The 20,956-nt window shown below is 57.4% G+C and overlaps 2 protein-coding genes across 3 annotated transcripts in view; both read left to right on the plus strand.

Annotated features, from left to right (window-relative positions):
* The window catches only part of LOC126050292 (gamma-aminobutyric acid receptor subunit gamma-4), a 338,971-nt gene that overhangs the window by 271,421 nt on the left and 46,594 nt on the right, over nucleotides 1-20,956 (plus strand). The gene's annotated exons all lie outside the window — the stretch shown is intronic.
* FRMPD3 (FERM and PDZ domain containing 3) overlaps nucleotides 851-20,956 on the plus strand; it is a 65,031-nt gene continuing 44,925 nt past the window's right edge. The window contains exon 1 of one of the 2 annotated variants that reach the window (XM_049827946.1): nucleotides 851-926. The gene's annotated coding sequence lies outside the window, so the exon portion shown is untranslated. The remainder of the gene's footprint in view (nucleotides 927-20,956) is intronic. The other variant, XM_049827945.1, reaches the window with a different exon arrangement.

A 20,956-nucleotide genomic window follows, 5' to 3' on the forward strand; every position in this document is an offset into this window, starting at 1 on the left:
GACGAAGAGTAAGGTGTCAATGTTTGCACATCGTACGTAATGTCTAAAGGTAATAACAATTCAAACAAAAAGCTAACGGAGCGCTGCAGAAGGGGCTCATGACGTTGAGTGAGCGGGTGACAAAACGGCAAGTGGCATTCGAGGAAAGTGCCACGGGCAGAGGGGCTTGCAGGCGGAGCAGGGCAGGCAGAGCGGTGGCCCTGAAACGGGCTGGTGCTCGGGGAAGGAGCCTCCGCCGCCGCGGTCGGGTGCCTGGGCAGGCTGGCTCCGCACCCGGCAGCGGTGGGAAAGGCACCCGGGCTGCTCGGAAGGGGAGCGGGAAGCCGAGCGGCGGTCTGCGGTGATCGCCTGCCGCTCTGCCTGCAGGCCTTGCCTCCAGCGGTGCGGGGCTGGAGCGGGGCGAGCCCGCAGCAGCGGGGACCGCAGAGACGCTTCGGCTGGAGATGGAGCTGGCGGCGGGCGGCCTGAGGAGGTGGACGAGGGGCTCCTCCATCAGGTGGCCGCTGATGGAGTCCCGGTGCCCACCGAAGGTGACCGTCCAGGCGCGTCCGGAAGGGAGAGGGGGGCACTGCCCGCCGCCTCCGCCCGCCCCGCGCCCCGCCCCGCGCCGCCGCCGCCCGCCCTCGCCCCGCAGAGCCGCGCACAGCGCCCGCCGCCGCCGGCCGGCCGGGGGGGGGGGCGGGGAGCACCGGACCGGGCCGGCATGGCGGGGGCGGGCGCTGCGGGGCGGAGGCAGCGGAGGCGGCGGGCCCCGGCTGAGCGCTGAGGGCGGCGGCGGCGGCGGCGGGGGGCCATGGGGGCGGCGGCGGCGGGGGGCTGCGGGTGCCCTGCCCTGCCCGCCCGCCGCGCCGCGCCGCCCGCCGCACCGCCCGCCTGAGGCTGCGGGGCGGGGGGGTTACGGAGGGAGCGGCGGCGGCGGAACCCAGGTGAGCCCTCGTCCCGGGGCGGGGCGGGGGGGGGGGGGGGGGAGCGGGGCGCCTGCTGGGGAGCTGCGGGGCACGGCGGCGGGAAGACCCGTCGGTGTTGCGCTCCGTCGGGGGCGCTGCCAGTTCGCGGGAGTTGGCCGGCTTCCCCCGGGGATGCGCTGGCTGGAGCAAGGTGATGGCGAGGAGGCAGGAGGCCTGCCGGCTCCTCCCCGGCACCTCCCAGCACCCTGATGCCCGGCGGCTCCGTGTTTCCCGCGGCGTGCCGGGAGGGCCGCCCGGCTCCCCGGGCTCTGGGCGCCCAGAAGCCACCGGTAGCGCGGAGGTGCCGGAGCCGGGATCTGCCTCGTCCTCCTGCGAGAACCCAAGGCCGCAGGGTCAGCTGGAGACATGCGTGTGGCCCGCCAGGGTAGTGATGGGGTGTCCCCTTCCCCGCCGTCCCGCTGCCCTGTCTCCCTGTCACAGCCTCGGTGGCCCCCGGATGGTGTATGTGCGGGAGGTACGCGCCTCGACGCACGGGAGGAGGAATCTGGTTTGGGGGCTCGCGTGGTCTGAATCGAATCAATGGTGCTGAGCAACCGCTCTCACCTGAGACGGCTTCCCCCATCCCAGGGCCGCCAGGCAGGACAAGGCTGCGCAGAGAAAGTGAGGTGCAGGGCAGGGAGCTCCGCCGCTGCCCCTCAGGTCACCTTGGCATGCTCCTGGGTGGCGGCAACGTTCTCGATGTTAGTCCGGTATCGTGGCAGTTGCCGTCACAGATCGTGGCTGATTGAGCTGAAAGAACAGAGCTGAACGCACTTGGCTCCTGGCTTGGGGCTTGTTTGGATTTTTTCCCTCATTTCCCTGTTCTAGAGTGATTTGGATGGGTTGAGTTTTCCTCCTTGTCAGCAGCAGGACTGGTAGAGAGACACGGCTTGCTTTCGGGGAAGACCGATCTGAAAACATTTGCATCTTTTTCTTCTTTCATGACAACCAGTGAGCTGTGTGCCACCTTCCACCTTCCCGTGCCTCAGTTTCCCCAGGTCTACAAGGGAAGGGGGGAGGGGGGAGAAAAGCTGGTTTGCACCAGGGTGGGCTGGGATGTGTGTTCTTATGCATGAGAACCTCGCCTGGCACAAGACTGCCTCGAGGGCAAGAGCTGTCCTGGGTCAGGCCCAAGGAGGCTGAGCCTGTGGCCCGTTTCTGGGTGGAGGCAGGCACTGAGGGCAGGGGAGGGCTGGCACTGGCTCCGTTCTCGGCAGAGAGCCAGGCAGGGTGCTTCCCTCTGTTTAGCAGCCCTCCATACTCATCCATGCCCCTGCGTGAGCGGCTGGCATCCATGTCGTCCTGCAGCAAGGAGTTCGTGCCACACCTGAGTAGCAAACAAAAACCCATTTTTTTCACAATTTTTTTTTTTTTTTTTTTTTGAGACGGGACTGCTCCGACATCCCCTCTGGTCATCGCCTGCCCAGACAGTGCCCTCTCCCTGTGCCTTTGAGCACCAGCATGTGGCTGAGCCTGCAGCCTCCTGCTCTCCAGCTGCTTGCTGAGGACCTACCTGCTGCTGTGCTCACCCCCCCCACCGCGATGCTGAACTTTCCCTTGCATTTACTGACACGCTGTCTGCCTCCTTCCAGTGTGGCTACTGCCACGCAGCCACCGGAGCAGTGGGGACCAGCCGGTGCTCGTGTCTGTAAACAGCTGCCGGCTGGAGCTGGCGTGCGATGGTGCAAGGCTGCGGTGGGGTGGGGAGCGGGCTCTGGGGGCTGCGTGCACTGAGGAGTGCCTGGTGCTTGGTGAGGGCTTCGGTCGAGAGCAGCTGAGCTCTTCAGGCTGCGTGATGCTGCTGCAGAAGCCCACGGGGGAAAGCAGGCCCCCTCGGCACCCTGGCATGGGTCCATCTCCAGTAGCGTGCCTGCTCTCCTGGTTTGTTAGTTCAATGTTCCGACTGCCCGCTCGATTGGCATGGCAACAGCCACCATTGCGCTGCAGCACCACTTCGAGGCCCCAGCTTAAGCGCTGTTGTGGGCAATTGCTGCAGGATCCGCCCGTGAAGGGGGAACAGGGTGCTGCTGGCTGGGTGGTCCAGTGTGGGTAGCACCGAGCCACTTGGCGCCCTACAGTCGGAGCGCATCTGCCTCTTTCCAGGGCTTCGGCACCGCTGGCACCAAGGGCTGTCCCTGCAGCAGCCCCGGCTGTTGCAGCTTGTCCTGGTGTGAAGTCCCTGATCCCGTCCCGGGGGCCAACGCCGCTGGCTGCCAGCAGCTGACTCGGTTTCCCAGGAGGCTTTCCCAGCGTGGGGGAATTGGGATCATTAGTTAAGGAAGGGCCTGTGGAGCAGATGCAAAACCACATCCTCTCTGTACAGTGGCAGGTGGGCGGAGCACACTGGGGATGCAACTGAAGCGGGCTGAGGCTTGGTCCCTCTGTAAGCCAAGGAGCAGGGTGCTGGAGATAAGCTCGGGGAAGGGAAGAGGTGCCACCCATGGAGTTAGGGTGGACAGGGACCCGTTGGCTTCAAGCTCCGTGGGGGAGGAAGGCAGCCTGATGCTTGCAGTGAACAATGATGTGCTTGTAGTGAGCTCTGGAGCTCATTTCTGTCTTGAAGTAAGCGAATTCGATCTTTGAATTGAAGCCTAAAAGCATAAAGCCCAGTCTAGTGCAGAAGTCCCTGAGTGGGAAGCAGTTTGGGAGATAAGGCGGTGTTTGCACCAGCCACCTTTGTGTTTTGCTTCACCGCCTGATCTTAGGGGACCTGACCTGCACACTGCGCTTGAGTGGGAAGCAGGGCTCTGGGAGTTGCCAGTGGGTCTGCAGAGTTGGGATTTTGCCTCCAATCGCAGCCCCGTGATACCAGAAAGACGCTTTTATGGTTTTCTTGGCAGCTGTTCCCTGGCACTCTAGGGCAGAGCCTCAAGTCCTCAGGTCTTCCTTAGCATTGGTCCTTCCCTCCTCCCACTGAAATCAGCAGCAAGCCTCTCTCTTCATTTGTACCTGTGAGTTCAGTGTCATTTCCCAGGGCAGCTCCAGCCCACAGGCGCCACATTTCTATAGTGAAAAACGTGTTTATATAACCATCAAGTTGGCTGCTGCCTTGAGGAGCCTCCAGCCTGGCTGGAACAAGGCTCAGATCATCTAGGGGTCTTCCACAGAATGAGCCCCCCCCACCATCGCTGGAGCCTGGGGCAGCAGGACTGCTCCCCTCTCTCCTGCTGTGGGGCAGAAAGCAGCCCGAATCTCCTGGGGCTGAGATGTTTTTTGATGCCGCCTTCCCCTCCCAGGGCTCAACCACGGCATTACTGGGTGATGTCTCAGAGTTTGCGATGGGAGGAAGGAGATGAGCTGTTGTAATGGGGCCTTTTGCTCCCTGGCAGAGCAGGGCTTGTTTGGATGTGCTCCTGTCCATCCAGCACCCACCCACAGCACTGGTGCTGTTGGGTTGCTCTGGCTTTGAAATTGGGGGACAGAGACATGGATCCATATCAGCCAGGAAGAAACGCTTGGGAACATGGAAGGCAATGTGGCACCATACATCCTCAAATTGTGCAGCTCAGGGAAGTGGTGGCCTTGGGCACTGCAGGCTGGAAGATGCCCCTGGATTGTTGAAGGACACATTTTTTTCCAATTGATCCAGCCTACCTAAAATAGAGTCTTTCTTCTTCTGTGGCTTCTGCTGGGGGTCTGTTCAGATCCTTGCTGCTTGGAGGGCTGGAAATCTCTGATCTGGCTGAGTATTACCTCTGGGCGGTGCAGTGGCAGTCTGTTGGTGTGGCAGTGCTGTCCTTTGGGTTCAGCAGTGCTTTCCCTTCTGTCGTTCTCCCTCGAATGCTTGTAAGGGATGGCTCTCCTCCACAGGGAGGAGAGGGATGGCTCCCTCACCATCTTCCCGTGCGAGGCTGGGTGAGCTCTGCTCATCCCCTGCTCTGACCTGTTCTGGTGGGAGTTGTCCTTTCCCAAAAATGGAGGGCCAGAGGTGGGTTGAGGGAGACCCTACATGCATCACAGCAGAGACTACTGCAGCCAGGACAGAGACATGGTGGCCAGGAGCTGCCTTTGAGGGCTTGGCAGACAACAAGCCCCTTCGGCCCACTCAAAGTGATGATCAAAATACCAAGGCTGGGTGTGGGATGGTAGAGGGGTTTCAAATCTGGCACAGCCACAGCTGGACTCAGGGAATATAATGTCCAGTTTTAATTTGTGCATGGCATAAGGGCTCACACGCGTTCACAGATGGGCCTTCTCTTCCCCAGGGGTGCATGGATCCTCAGCTGTGTAACAATCGGCACGTCTCTGCCTAGCCATACCTCGTGGTCTCTGCTGGATTTAAAGAGACCAAGGCTTTGGTCTCAGGTCACAGAGGTGTTTGGCAGTGGAGTTGCGTCCCCCTTAGAAGATGGGTCCCTGGACAGTCCCATCCTGTTGTAACCCAGAGACAGATGGCCCAATCCATCCCTGGCCCGATCCATCTCCGCCTGCACAGCCTGAGCACGCAGGACTGATGCTCAGTGACGCTGGGAACACTTCAGAGCTCCCTCACTGTTCTCTGTATCTCTCATTCAAATTAATCAGGAGCTGGCCTCAGCAGCCAGTCAATAGTGAGATTTATCTCTTAAATAGCATTATTGATTGCCTAGGAAGCCTGTTTTTGTATTGATAGATACGTACACATGCAGACAAGCCCCGTGCCAGGTCCCGGTGGTGAAAAGTACAGTGTAACTTGTGGAGATGGCTTGTCGCAGGTGGGGATGTGTGTGTGTGTCCACATGAGGGAGATGCAGCTCCCGATTAGAAAGCAAGGTGAGGCACCCCAGGGTCTTTGGGTACGAACCCTTTCGCATCTGTCCAGCATTATTGTGCTGCCTTGACCACTCTTCAGCTTCTGCCCCTTTCTTCCTAATACATGACGTTGTGATGCAAACACCTCTGCCAGCTTGCATTGCCTCTTCATTTGCAGGTGGGATAGGATGCTGTATCCTTCCTTAGGAGAAGTTGTGCAGGCATCTGCCCACAACTTGCATGGTCTCCTCAAAGGTCAGTGACCCTGCAGGGATTCTTCACATGGGAGACTTGGGATAGATGTGCAAAACAAAGTCTGCCGTAGCATTGCCTGGAGTGGCTGGTTAGAGAGGAGGATGGATGAGATGGGCTGGACCCATCCTGCCAGGGAGGGTTTTACTTTGTGCTGCTCCCCAGGCTGGCAGTGCGGGCCGTGAGCCGACGCATGCGGGAAGCACGGTGGGATCTGGCTCAGCTCCGAGCAGGTGGAGCCGTGGGAGTGTGACAGGGGAGACGGCTCGCTGCTGTGTCTGCTCGGGGAAAGGCAAAGTGTGCTGCCACTCTCGAGCCGTCTCCCTCCAGGTAACGGGGAGCGGGTGGAGGAGGGCTCCCGTGGGCTGGGGGACTTTGCTGGCTTCGTCTCCTCAGGGCTGAGAGTGGCTCTTGTCCCTCGGAGGTGGCAGAATGCTTGCAGCAGCTGGAGTCATGGCACTCTGCTCAAGGTTCCCGTTGCCTAGCTGCCTGCACTGCACGCGCCTTTGTAGAGCAGGCAGCATGGTGTGCAGGCAGCCCCTAATGCGGGGGGGAGCGGGTGTTGGTAGCACTGTAGGAGAGGGACCAGGGGCTGGAGCTGAGTGTGAACCAAGCTGTTGTCCTTTTGGTTTTGGGCAGCACTGCTAGACTCTCCCTGAAGCAGCAGCATGTGCTGGGAGCCTGGCTGCTCCGTCCTCCAGGGTCGTGGAGCACAGCCAAGGTGCAGTGACGCTCGTGAGAGGAATTGCAAAACCTCCTGCCAGGTTTGCCGTAGCAAAGTTCAGGCTGTGGCCGTTTTGCATTGGTGCAGCAGAGCCCTGCTCCCCAGCCTTGCCGGGGGCTGGGAGCCCTGCGGCTGCCACAGCAGCAAGCCTTGCTCGCCTCACCATGCGTGCTAACTCACGCTCGCTCCGTGCGGCATGACAGAGCGTGACCCCATGTCCCGTACCTTGTGTGCAGCCTTGCTTCGGACTGCGCTGCCTGATTCTGTGCTCTCTCCTGGGATTAGCTAAGGCTGAGGAAAGTGTCAGCTGCGTTGGCACAGGCAGCTGAAATGGCACAGATGATCCGTAAGGTTGGATCGCCGACACCCGGCGGATAGGGGCTTGGAAGACCTGTGCGTGTGTGTCACTGTTTAGCTAATCAATGAGCATGGGAAGTTCTTGGGTGCTGTCATGCCTATGTGTACGTGCATATATATAAGTGCGTGTCTATGTGTGTGTATATATATATATGTGTGTGTAGCACTATAGCATCTTGCTACTGTTTGGACCTCGTAAGTGTTTTTCTAGACTATGCCTGCCCGCAGTGAGCGCCCGGTCGCCTGATCTTAGCAAGCCAATCTATGCAGGGATCTCGGCAAAGAACAGTTGGGGTTTTATGAAGCTAGCATAATTTACAGCTAAAATAGCACACCAGAAATATGTCCAATCCAATCTCCTTTGTAATCTTGTTTTCATTTAAGCCTCCAGGGTGGTGATGGGGGGAGTAAGGAAAGCAAACTGCAAAGGGAGTTTATTACCCGTGCCAGGGAGTTTTGTGTGATGCTCTGTACCGAATGACCTCAATTTGCAGAGGTTAAAGCTGGCTGTGGTGCTCCCTGGCTTGAAGGGGTGTCTCCTGCCCATGCTGGGGGCCTTGGCTGCAAATCCTTTTGCAGTTGGCTACATGGTGTGCTCGGTACCATCCATGCCATGGAGCTGTCCCGATGCCTGTTCCCGCGACTGGGCTAAAAAAGCAATAGCAATGCATCAGTGACCATCATGTTTGTGTCGGCTTGGCCTGCTCACCAGGAAAAGGAATGAAATTATCTCACTGCTGCTGCCTTTGCAGGTTGCATTTCTCTTTAGTTTTCAAACCACATATTGTCCCAGATCTCCTGCCAATAGCAGGGAGCGAACTGATAATGCAGCTGCTATTAATAAAGCAGCGTTGTTACATATTCATATCAATCAGACTTCTAATTCCACAATATTTATTTAAAAAAAAAAAGGCAGTGCTTCACCTAGGCAATGGAGGAAAGCGTCAGGTGGGATGGTGCTGGAGATGCATTTCACCAGTGTTGGCAGAACCTGCTCCCCTCATATTTCTTCTCTTGGGGATTCCCACACTGAGCTGGCCCTGGAGTCCTCACCCACCACCCCCTCGGCCTTCCTTCTCCCCGTCAGCGCTGAGCTAACAGGTGGGATCCCAAAGGCAGTTGCAGGATCCCCAGAGCACCAGCACCATGAGGAAACGGGAGCGGTGCGAGACGGGGGAGCGTTGAATCCAGGCGGGTGGGTTGGCAGGCATGGCTTGGTGCTCTTCTCCATTTTATATAGAAATTTTCACATATTATGTAAATTAAAAAGCAAAGTATGGAAAATCTGGGTATAAATCTGGGATGTGTATATGTTTGTACAGCCATTAGAGAGGAAAGTATACCACAGAATCCTGGCGAATGGATAAATATGCTTACTCTGCCATTCCTGCAATAAAATATGCTTTTTGCCATGCTACAATATAAAAAAAAGGACTGTCTCCAAAACTGTAGCATTTTATGGTAAACCATAAATTGGAAGAGATACCTAATTATTCATAGAGTATTACAGAGGTGTCGGTAAATGACTTCACCATTAAGGCCGCATTGAGACTTGCCTGTTAAGCAAAACCCTCTCTCACTTCTTAATGATTGAATTTGATGTCCAGACTTGGCCAAATAAATCTTGCAAGGCCGAGTACATTTCCTGTGAACGCTAGTCTGGAAACTCGCCCTTACCCTCTGGCCGGGAACGTTTTGAAACACAGCCGTGGGATCTCCAAGTCCTCCAACAAGCCCCATGGTCCCTGAACCTTTCCTGGCTCTCTCGTCCCCAGTGCATTTTGGAGCTGCTTCCATCTCATTTCTGGTTCCTCCAGCTCCCAATGCACGCCAGGAAAGGGAGCATGGTGGTTCTGCGGGGTTCCCAGCACTGGCGGCCCCGGGAAGCAGGCTGGCGTCGAGCCCTCCTGACAGCGCCTTTCGGTCGCTGCAGCAAACAGTTTCCAAGCAACTTGGAGGCTGCTGGTCTAAAAGAACTCTTGATAGAGGCACATAATATTAACTATAACTGGAGTTATTAAAAGGAGCAATGCTAAAAACAATGCGGGAAGGGCAGCCGACACGGTGTAGCCGATCTCCTTCTGCCATCACTCATAACATAAGTGCTTTAACAAATCTGGAGGCATGTCTCAGCTGAAATGCCTATAGAGGCCCGGCAAGACTGCAGGCAGCTCTGGTTCCCAGCCTGCTCCTACGAGTGCTGCGGGTGGGCTGGGTACAGGGCACTGCTGTCCTGCCAGCTTTTCAGCTGGGCACTGGGACAGATGCAGAGAACACAAAAGACGTGGTCCCTACCCCAAAGAACTTTTGTCTCCGGCCTCCATCCAGCTTTGGGACCTTTTTTGAGCAGATCTGTTCCCTGGTGTTGCCTGGCTGTGGCATAGCCTACAGCAAGTGCTCTGCTCATCTGGGAACAGGTGGGGAGGCCAAGGGGTGGATCAGATCAGATGGGTCCATCTCCCTGTGTGGATATCCAGCCTCAGTCCATGCCCTGCCATATGTTTCTTCTCTGGAGGCTTAACTGCCTCTTTCAGGTCATATTTCCTTGCTCTTCTCTTTATTTCCACTGTTTCGACGCTCCCTTGCATCCTGCGCCCTGTTCTGTCATGGTCTGCAGCCACCTTTGAGCATCCATCCCCCTCTCTTCATCTTTGCTGTTGCTTACTCCTGTTGACTTTGGGCTGCAATGGAGGGGCTTGCCTGTGCGAAGACCGTGGACTGGTCAGTACTGAGAATTACCACGCAGCACTGCGTTCAGGTGGAGAGAGCAGCAGGAAGGCACTGTCCATGGGCACCTGAAGCAATCTGTTCCTCCATGGGGAATGGTTTGGAGGCTGCTCTCTCCATTCCTTTACAAGCACGAGCTGGAAATGCTCCTCCTGCTGCTGCCCACGGTCCAGGGAGGCTGATGCGGTGCTGGTGGGAGGTCGGCAGGAGCGTGCTGCCATCAGAGCGTACAACCAGGCCGCCTTGGCTGTCACATCCTTCCTCCCAGCTGCTGGGGTTGCACCCAGGTCTCTCTGGGGAAGACTTGACATGGTATCTGGGTGGTTATCTACCAGGGCTGGCTGCTCTCCAGCAGCATCCCAGGGGCAGACAGAGGTCCCAGCACTGCACTCTGGCCAGGGACTGGGAGTGATCGAGCAGCCCTTTGTTGTATGCATGATGGGTGTCTCTAAGTGGGCTGGCAGCAAAAATCCCCAGACATCTCCAGAGGATCAGGATGGTGCCTGGAAAAAGTTCGGATACAACCCAGGGGGATCTTACTGCCTGGATGCCTGAGCTGTTTTTCCTGAGGGCAGTGAAAATACAGGCTGCAGCTTGTTGGCCTGGGGAGGTGGGTGGTGTGTGGGCAGCTGAGCGGTTTGGGTGTCGGCGGAAAGCCCCTGTAGCTTTGCTGTATGTTCACAGGAGGAGGCACAGCAGGATCTCTGCCTTCATCCCTGTCAGCAAAAGCATGGGGAGGAGTGCCAGGATGCTTCCCTGGGCCCAGCTGGCATCAGTGGGAGAGGCCAGCAGCATCAGCAGGGCTCCTTCCAGGTCTTCTGAGCTCCCAGGAGCCTAAGCCTGAGGGAGGAGAGACCCCATGGCAGGGCTCACCAGGATGTGAGCTCTGATCCCCAAAGCTAAGCCCTTTCTTTGGCAGAGCAAGCGTGGCTGGGAGGTGACAGGCAGCCAAGAACAAGTCCGCCTTGTCCACACCTGAGGCTGGAGCTACGATCCCACCAGACAGACCTGTACACTCCTCCATAGGCCATCTCTGGTGTGAAGCCACACGGTGCCAACGTGCCGGAGCAGTGTCCTGCTCTTACAGCACTGGCAATTCTGGGGTGCTGGGGGTGGCCTAGTGGGGTTGCTGGGGGGAAGGACAGTGGTGGGGGGAAGGACAGATGCTGAAGCAGGCAGGAATAAAGTGCTGGATGGGAGGGAGGAGAAAGCAGGCACTGCCACCCAGTCACTTGGTCCCCAGCATAGTGTAGCAGTCGAGGCCAGGCTTGTTCCACCTGAAGTGGGTAGAAACTGAGGTTAGTCCTGCTGGGTGGACTGACACCTCCAGCAAGCCCCTTGCTCTCCCGGCAGAGCACAGGATGCTTGATTTTGGGAGTTATGAGTTAGAGCTAATTGAGAGAAGTCAGGAGCTGTATCAGTAGCAGGTGGGATTACTGGTGTCACAGGGGATCTGCAAAGTGCCTGCGCTGTTTGCTGTGGTTATATGTAGCAGGAGGCATCTGGCTTTCCTCACGTTGTCCACAAATTTAACTTTCTGTCTTTCCTGAGGTAGTATGAGCTCAGGATGGGGGGGGAGATAAGGAGGAGGTGGGTTTTTTTGCTGATCAAAAATCCAACACATGCGTTGTTGTGACAAATACTGGCATTGCAGGAGTGCCAAGAGTCCAAACACGGCTTTCTGTGGTGGAGGAGACCTGCCCAAGGACAAGGTAGGGTTGGGAAGGGGCTGGGCAGCCAGGCAGGGGCTTGCAGAGCAGCTGGTGGCGAGATCCATCTCTCCCTGGTCATGGGAAGAAACTCCTGGATTCTGGAAATATCATTGGGGCACTCAAATCCAGAGATGGATTTGAAGAGGCAGCTGCTGTCGTAGTCCAAGTGGACAAAGTCCCGGTCCTCAGGCAGGCATTTCACCATGGAAATGGAAAAGGCTCAGCTGACTTTGCAGCTCTTCCTGATGCTGGCTTGGGTTGGGCTCTGTCCTGCTGCCTGAGCCCCTGGGGCAGTTACCTGCACCAGGGCAGCAGCTGGAGGAGCCATGTGCCTCCTGGGCAAGTGATGCCACCGGTCTACATGTGGCACCACCTGTGTATGCGATAGCTGCACCAGGCTGTTCACAAACAGGCTGTGCTGGAAAGGTGCCCATAGAGGGGCTGTGACAAGAGGAGGGAGGTCAGGGTCTTCCTGCAGGACCAGGAGCACAAAGAGCTGCCTTGTGGCGTGGGGTCCCACGTGCCAGGACAGCCGGGCCATCAGGAGCAGCTGAGGAGGGGGCTGGCTGGCTGCTGCAGTCCAGCATCTCCTCCGGTGCTCCAGGGCGGGTGGGGACCCAGATTTTGCAAAGTCCACTGCATGGGTCCCCTCCACCCTGGAGCACCAGAGGACATGCTTCACTATCTCTGGCCAGACAGTGCTGGCAGTAGGAGGGGGTCGCTGGTGCTGCCCACGGAGACACTCGCACTGGGGATTTGCTCCTGCCGCTGGCTGCAGGAGGGGATGCTGGGCTGCCGACCGGCGCGGCAGTGCCTGCGCTGCTACTGTAAATCTGCCTGGCATTGGTGCGTGGGGACGATGCAAAGAGCATTCCTGCTGACTTACGGCTTCTTTGCTCCATGGGGATAGGAAATAGCATCGTGTGGCTGGCTCTGCTGGCATTTACTGCGTCATGAGTCGTCCTTCCTCCCTGTGCAACGTCAGTGGGACTTGGCGAGTGATTACTGCCAGGCAGGTGAGTGTGCGTGGGGCAAGGGCTGGTGTGCTGGGAGCTCAGACCCGTGTGAGGGTCTGGTGGCTCCAGTGATGTTGTGAGAAGCACTTGTTCCTGCTCAGGGATGCTGCATGGTTATGGCATGGTGGTATCGTATCAGCTGTCCGTGTTAGACCCACCTTGCACCAGGGGAAATGTGGTGGCCAGGCACGAAATGGAGCCACTGTTGCTGTGCTGCCTGATGGCCCCTGTCTCATGCGTCACCCTCCATCCTTCCAAATCAGCACTTGATCCTTCCAAAGCTGCCTTGCTTGCAAGGCTGAAACGGCTGTCGGGGTCCTCCGCCACCACCAAGGATGGCACCACGCTTCTGGCCTGCTCTGCTCTCAGCAGCAGGGTAGCCACACTCCCCTTGTGGCTCTGGCACCAGCTACGCAGCCTGCTCGAGGGCTTGGGGTTGCAAAATGGACCCACCGTGTCAGCGGATGAGACTGGAAGAAACCCACAGCAGAGGATCATGGCCAGGGCTGTGCAGTGGTGGGTGGCATGCTGAGCCCTGCTCCTCTCCCTCTCGAGCCGGTAACGTCAGGCCTTGGGAACACCATTGCCCCTGTGCCAGGGAGCGTGTGCTGAGGCAGGGCAGTCCCTGCCCATTGAATCATGACTCATGGGTGCCCCCTTAGCTCTCCCCTAACCAGCCTCCGGCCTGCTCTGGTGGCTGCTGCTGTCCCAGCCCATCCTGAGTAGCCCACAGTATTTTTCCCCAGCCCCATGCTCTTGTTGCCTCTCTCAACACCTCCGCTCCACGCAAAGCTGACACTGACAAGTCCGACCCATCACACCACAGCAGTGAATGCCAGCTGCCCAGGAGCGCTCGTGGGGGGGAATGGGAAGCAGTGGGGTGCCCCACTCCGTACCCAGTTTGGGGCATCCCAGCAGCAGCACCTTAACCTCTTGTCTGTCTCCACACGCTGGGTCTCAGTGTCCAGGTGCCTTCTCCTGTGCCTCGTCTTCCTCATTCTTCCAAGGGGAGCACAGTAACAGCTCTGAATTGCTTTGGGAGGGAAGGGAAATGCCGAGCGCTGTCTCTGTGGTGTGACGGTCAGTGGGCTGTGGTGGCCTCCTAAAGCCCCTCTGCCCAAGGAGGCCCCTTGCCGCCTCTCAGTACTTTGAAGAGATATGATGGAGCTTTTGGCTAAACGAATTTTCATTCTCTGGGGCTCTTTTCTTTCCTTCTCAGCATTCAGGGAGCATCATTTTGGTAACCAAGGTATTTGCATAATTTGTATTTTGTGGTAATTGCTCCCTTTCAGAAGAGGTGCTTATCATCCCATCAGTTTGGGGGGAGCTTGTGCTCTTTGAGGCCAGGTGAGGATGTGATCCCCAAAGGGGGGTGGCTGGGCTGCTGCCCTGTGACTTGGGGGATGCCTCCCCCAGGGCAGAGAGGCTCAGGGGAGCCTTTCACCCATGGGCTTCTGCACCATCTGTGATCTCCTGCTGCAAGTCCCTTCCTCGCCTCGTGCCCTCAGTTTCCCTTTAGCCCCAGAGCCTCCGAGCTGGGGGAGGAGAGGGGGGCAGATTTTCTCACACTGCATGCCTCCATGCAGCCAGACACAGGGTCTCCACCTCTGCAGGAGCTGCCCTCCCAGGGCTGCTCCCTCTCTCCCTGATGCCGTGGAATGGGAAAGCAGCTTCTGGGAAATGCTTTGCAGTGCTTTAGCAGCTACTGGAGCGCAGAGCAGGGTGGGAGGCGTGGGGCTGTCACCCAGCCGCGGGAGGTGCTGCTCCATGGGAACAGACTGGCTTTCTGACCCATGCCACCGTGGCATGGCACCTGGTGGAGTGGGGGGTCTCAGGGGGCGAGCAGTGGCCGGTGCCTGGTGTGCCCATGTGCCACCCTCGCCCGCCCGGCAGCGTGACTCACTCCCCGAGCGGCAGCTCCCACGCGGCAGCGTGTCGTTTCCAAGAGACATGGGAGATGTCTCTGAATGGCAACGGCTGAGCGGGGAGCCCGAGTCCTTGTCCCTGGAGCCTGGGTAGAGTATGCATGTTCCCTTGCCACCAAGGAGAGCTAGGAAGCGGCCGGCTGGGGGGCAGGACCCCTGCACCTGGGGTGGCAAACCGGGCAGCCTGTGTTGGAGTGGAAAAGCAGCAAAGCCTAGTCTTGCCCAGCGTTGGCAAAGGTTGGAAAGGCCGTGAGGAGGCTGCTGTTTGCCGGCTGGGATGTGGCAGTGAGCAAGGGAAATGCCTGGCTCTGAGGTCTCAGCCATCCACAGTCCCGGAGAGGAGAGGCAAGCAGCCAGCTCTCCGCGGGCTTGCAAGCTGGCTCTGGGGTTTGCTGCCCATTAAGCGGGGGAAGCAGAGCCTATTCTTGTCTTGAATTATTTCTGTGTCTTGCTCTTGTGAAGCCCACGTGTGCTGTCCACCAGTCCTGGGATGCCTGTGGGTCTGGGACAGGCAGCAATGCAGAACCCAGCCTGGCCCACGGTGCAGAGGTTAAACCATCCCTGCACTCTCTGACTGCAAAAGAAAATCCAGCGCGTCCTCTTCCAGGCGCCCAGGTGGCGTTGGTGCTGCCTGACCTGACTGCTAAGCAGGGGCTGAGGTTTCTTGCAGCACCGATCTCAGTGTGTGCTGAGCTGTGCCATTCCCCACCCTTCTCTGGGTGGGAGCTCCCCTGCGCTCGCATTGCTCCCAGCATGGCTCTGCTGTGCAAGCTCAGCTCCTGTTTATTGCCTGCTTTACCCTCCAGGCCTTGCTTCCGTGCTGCCATCAGCCAGGTAGTGGAAGCTGCTCCTGCTCTGGCACCGATCATCTCCTTGTCTGTATTAAGTCTCAGTTTATCTGTATAAAATGTCGTTTATCTTCCTAAAGGCTGGCAGGTAATTCTGTAATCACCGTCCCTCCTATGGTGCTGGCCTCTCCTCTCCCCCTGCTAGTTTGATATCCTCTTCAGGTTTAATCCCCTGGGAGTTTACATTGTCTTTGCAGTCCCCAAGGAACGATGCTGCTAAATCCAGATCCCAGTGCCAGTCTCTCTGGGAAGCCCTTAATTCCCTTTCCCTTTAGCAGGATGCCCAGTTAACAGCCCCTCCTGGCTCCTCCTGGTCCTTCTCCCCGCAGAAGTGCTCCGGCTGCAGAGCCTGGCTGCGTGGGGCACAGGAGCTTGGCTGTGGTGGGGTCCATGCCCTCTCCTGGCAGCTCTCACCTGGCCCCAGCACACGGCTCTGGCGGAGGGTCCCCCCATCGCCAGGCAGCCAAACCCAGGGCCGGGTGAGCCTGGGGTGCTGGGATGCTGCGGCAGTGTTTGCCACACACCCTGCAGACGCCCATCTTTGATTCCTTACAGGGGGAAGCAGGTGATACCTCCCACATGAGGTAGGGCTTCAAAGCACTTGGCACCCAACGCCTTGCCTCAGAGACCCCATGGACCCCATGGAGGTTTCTCTCTACAGCCCCCCTTGGAGGAAGCTCGTTACCATCTCACAAGCAGAGTAGGTGGTGGGACACGGGGCGGGGGGAGGCTGCCTGGGAGCATCTTACAGGCTGTGAGCTCTCATGGGCAGAGGATCCTTTCTTCAGGTTAGACAGAGGATGCTTTGAAGTGGTTCGGTGCTCGGCTGGTAAAAACCAAAAAGTGCTTTCCTTTTTTTTTAACTCCCTTTAATGGGAATTGTATTCTGTGCGTGGAGCAGCTGGTAATTCTCCTCATGGCTGCTGCCGCATCACCTCCAAGCAGCTCTCGTGAGACTCTTTCCACTGGCTGTACAGAGAACTCAAGCAGAAGAGCCTTGGGTCTGCTCCTGCTGTAACCCTAATGATTAGAGAGATGTTTCTGAGAAGGTGTTAGATACCTGGTCCTGCATGGGGTGGGGGCACAGAGAAGAGACCTTGTGAGCAGCATCCCCACCGCATTGGCTGCAGTCATCAACCTGAGGTTCTGTATGATTGCAGACAACACAGCACAGCATGTGCCTCACTGATGCTTAACAGCAATAAAATGCTGATTATTTTTTTTCTTTTCTTTTTTAAAGTGCTTTTCCCTAGTCAAAATCTTCTAGTCCCAGAGGGGACCCAGGCCTGAGCTGGGAGAGGGAAGGGAGTGTTCTGCAGGGAGTTGGGGCCATCCCGGAGCTGTGGGTTCCTCCAGGGAGGAAGAAAGACCTTGTGGCTGTGGGAGTGAAGCTGGATGCTCTGGTCTCAGCTCCCATCCCTTGGCTCTGTAAGAGGAGGATGCCGGGGTTTGCTTTGTCTCAGCTCTTCAGAGGAGATCTCTGTATGGCAATGCCTTCCCTTGCTACCTGTTCACACAGGGTGAGATCCAAGTTAGTCTCCGCTAACACTGATACTAATAACTTGCCTGTGTTTACCTGCCCCCGGCAATATTCTTGCAAATGAGGTGTCAGCAGGGATGCTGGCACGTGCGAGCTGCTGTGGGGGGGTTTTACAGGACCAATAAAGCAAGGCTGGGGTGTGTGGTCAGGAGGAGTCACACTAGCATCCAGCCAGAGAGCCAGTGGCATGTGGGGAAGGTCCATCTCCCAGGCCGGTTTGAGATGACAGCGTCTCATCACTTGCTCCTTCACCTGGCACTTGTTCAACAGTGGGTCCTTGTGGAAGCGGCTTGAATTCACACGTGCTAACCACAGCTCCTGCAGGCTCCTCTGCTGAGAAAGTGGCAGTTTATTACCCAAGCTTCAATGAAGGCTGCTTCCCCAGGAATCACTCTGCTTGGCATGACGAGCAAAGGCCAGGTATAACACCTGCGGGTCTCCTAATCCCTGTGTGATTTGGCTGCAGAGCCCTGCTCCTGCCTGTCCATGAAGGAGCTGGGCCAGATAAGTCTCCGATCTCCCAGTCCCGCACAGGGTGCAAGCAATGCCCCCAGCCCCAGCTCCAAGGAAACTAGGAAGCATCTCTCAGTCAACAATGCTATGTCTCTGCCTCAGTGGCCCTAGGTGTTATTTGGAAACTGCCCCTAGACCCTAAGCCTCTTATTGCCTGTAGCCTCTGATATACCTCAACCACTATGTCTGCAGCAGCAGGACTGGCAGGGCCATAAGAAGGTGACCCAAGGACTTGGGAGCATCTCTTCTCTGTCCTGCAAATTTGCGGTACCACCTGTCGTTACAGAAAGCACTGCTGTGTAATCCATCCCCAATGTGCGAACGGGCTGGCCGGAAGCCATGCCTCCAGGAAATCTGCTCCTCCTTCCTCTGTCGTGGGCGCTGGCTCCAGGATTTGCAGATGCTCTGGGTCAGGGTGTTTTGTCTCTCCTCCTTTTTAATTACAATGAGGATAATTGGTTTTGTGGTTGAGCACAAGTTCGGGAAGCCTGTGAGGTCTCCTTCCTCCCCAACACCCATGCAGCTCCCTGCCAGCAGTCAGGCATAACCGGAGGCTCCTCTCCCCCTGCAGCTCAGAGGAGCTGGCTAGCTGAGTGCCGGGGGGCTGCCAGAGCATCCCAGTGTGTTCAGCAAGGGTCTGTGCTAACCACCTTCCCCTGGAGCCAGGCAGGCTGCCTGCTCCCTTCCAGCCTCATTGCGACCCCTTCCCATGCTTGCAAAGAGCCCAGTATCATGCCTAGTTAACAGACAGGGAGAAAGGTTGGTTTGTATGGATTTAGTACCAAGATGGTGGGCCTGGAGCCCAGCTCCTCTTTCCTGAGGTCTTGCATGCACCTCCCTCCCAGGGCACTCTGCCCAGTGGGTGGCTTTCTGAGTCTGAAGAGTTTGGGGGGCTGTGACTGATCTTCTCCCAGGGTGCCCTTTGGGGTTGGTGGCTTTTCTTGCAGCCATCCTGGTGGCCTTCCATCCTTTGTGCTTCACTGCTTAGAGCTATTATGAAAAACATTCCCCTCCCTTGAGGGCTTGGCCACCACTGCAGTCATCGCTGAACCCCAGGGCAGGAGCTGAACCCCCAACCTGTCTCTTCCCACTCCCTGCCCCAGGAGCCCCCCATATTTCCCAGATGGATGTCCATTCTAGCCCCAGGACAGAGCTTGTAGCTTCTGTCTCCCCATGACAATGAGCTGCTGGCAGCCAGGAGGTATTAAGGACCAACTGGCTCATCTGCTGAGACCATTTGATTGTTGTTGTTATCTTTTTGATTACCATTTTTATAGGCTATCAGAAGAATTTTAATCTGGACAGTGAAGTAGGAAATGGGAGAAGCTGTGCCTGGAGCTTACTGAGGAGGTGGCAGGGGCTCTTTGTCCACGTCTCTGCGAGGTGATTTTGATGTTCTCAACCAAACTAGGAGTGTCAGGGAGAGGCGTTCCTGGCCTGGCCTCATGGGACTGCAGCTGCCCCTTGTGTTATCCATGGACCAGCTGGTGCCCAAACAGCCCGTGATGCTTAACCCTGGCCTCACAGCTGCCTGGAGCTGGTCGCTGCCTCAAAGCATTGATCCGAGCAGGCAGAGGAAGGGGCAGCAAGCTCCCAAGGCCAAGCTTCAGCTCTCCCTCCTGTTTCTTGTGACTTAGGACAAAGTAATCTGATGTGTTCCCGCCAGCAGCTATGAATTGTCATTCACCAAAAGTGCCAAGGTGACAGCTGTGGAGAGCATGGGCAGTGGCTTTGCTTGCAGATGAGAAGCAGCATAGATCCTGGCTCTGTGATGCTCTCCAGATGCTAAAACAGCCGGTGTGAATGGGCAAGGCAGTTTAGGAAGTCGTCGCTGCTGTGCCAGGCTGTGCCGCCTCTCCTCTGAGGCTTGGCCACTGCCCGGCAGCAGGTTCGACCTGCCGCAAAATGGGTTTGTTTCAACACCCCTTGGTGAAAGTAAAGTAGAGGTGCTGTAGGCAGATCTGTTTACTTCACACTGCAGTGGCTTGGGGGCACAGACAGGGGCAGATAGCAGTTGGCAAGGGAGGGGATGGGGATGAGGAGCGGGGCTGTGTCCCAGGGCACTCCGCCAGCCCCACCAAGGCTGGCATGGGGAGGTGTCTTGCCCCATCCAGAGCCCTCTGTGCCACCACTAGCTTCCTCACTGGGCAGATGTTTCTGGAGGGCTGTTGCAGTGTGGGTGTAAGGTGGCCCAGGGCTGTCACACGGGACCCCCATCACTCCCCCTGCTGTACTCACAACCCCGGCCCCCTCCCCCCTGTGCCAACCTCAGCTCCAGGTGCTCAAGTGGCAGCCAGTTGGTTGTTTCAGCCTGATCCCATCGGTCCATCATGGTCTGCAAAGCCCATGGGCAGCAGACTGTGGGCGTCCCACTGCAGAAGAGATGCAAGAGGCCAGGTGACAAAAGCGGTGGCCAGTACCCCTTGGCTAGGTGGCTGCCCAGAGAGGTAATGGAGGGGAAGCAGCATTCCCACACACTGGGGGCTCTGGGTGCTGCAGCATAGCAGAGGTGCCACAGCCCCGTGGTAGTGGAGGTTGCAGGGTGCTGTGCAGTAATGTGTTGCAGCTAATGCTGTGTGACAGTTTGACAGGCCCTCCTGGGACAGCCGGAGCTGACATGCCATCTTCAGAGCTGTCAATCTTTGGCTTCCGCACTACAGCATTTATTGTAAACAGGCAGCGTGGGTAACTGTTTCCCCAGTGTATAAGGAGTGAGAAGGGCTGTGGTTTTATTTGCATGTCCTCGGGAGGCTGCTCAGCCCTGTGTTAATTGGCACTGGGCTGTATCCTCCAGAGATGGAGCCGGCTGGTGGGAGAGTGGAGAGGAGGGGGGTCTAACATTCCCCTGGTCTGAGGAGGTGATGCTGAGCAACTCCCTTAGAAGATTCAGGGCTCTGGTAGGAGCTGAGCATTGCTATGCCCTGCTCTGGGGCTCGTCCCCACCCAGCCCCAGCGAGGGGTTTTGCACCCACTTGGGCAAGCCACAGCTGCCACAGCATATGGTGCTCATGGTGCTGTGGCTGGGGACCGGGTGGGGGTGGCATTGGCTCCTTGGGGCTGGGGTAGCCACTGACCCCTGCCAGGCTCAGGGAGCTGCTTTAGGAAGGAAGGGGCTAAAGATGCTCATGTGGGGGCTCACCCAGAGAAGGCACTTGAGGCAGCTCCTGCCCAGCCCCACAGTTAACCCTGGAGCTGGATGTGGAGTTTCACATGTAAAACACAGGAGCAGAAGGACATATTGCTGCCTTCCCCAGCCCCCTGAACTTGACCCAGGATACAAGTAGCATCCTGTACGGACCACTGTCCCCCTGGCAGGAGCTCTGGGGCACGAGGTGCCATCACAGACCACCCTGGGGGGATGCCTACGGTCCCGTGCCTTCCATTTCTCTGCTGCACCGGGTGCTCTTGATGCTCTCCAAGAGCAGTGAGGCTCCCAGTGCTCAAACCCTTTCACTCTCAGAGAGAAACAAACCAGGAACACGCACGGCAAAGCAGAGTTACCGGCATGTCTGGAGAGGCAGGGAGCTGGAACAAGACAGGCTCTGACAGCTGCTTTCAGGACATCTGCAAGAGACTGAGCAACATGTCAGCCACGCATAGCTCGTCCTACAGAGCATCAACCCCTGTTTTGCCTGGCTGCCTTTTGGCACGCACAGCCTGTCCA

This window comes from Accipiter gentilis, chromosome 24 (assembly GCF_929443795.1).
Source record: "Accipiter gentilis chromosome 24, bAccGen1.1, whole genome shotgun sequence".
Classification (NCBI taxonomy): domain Eukaryota; kingdom Metazoa; phylum Chordata; class Aves; order Accipitriformes; family Accipitridae; genus Astur; species Astur gentilis.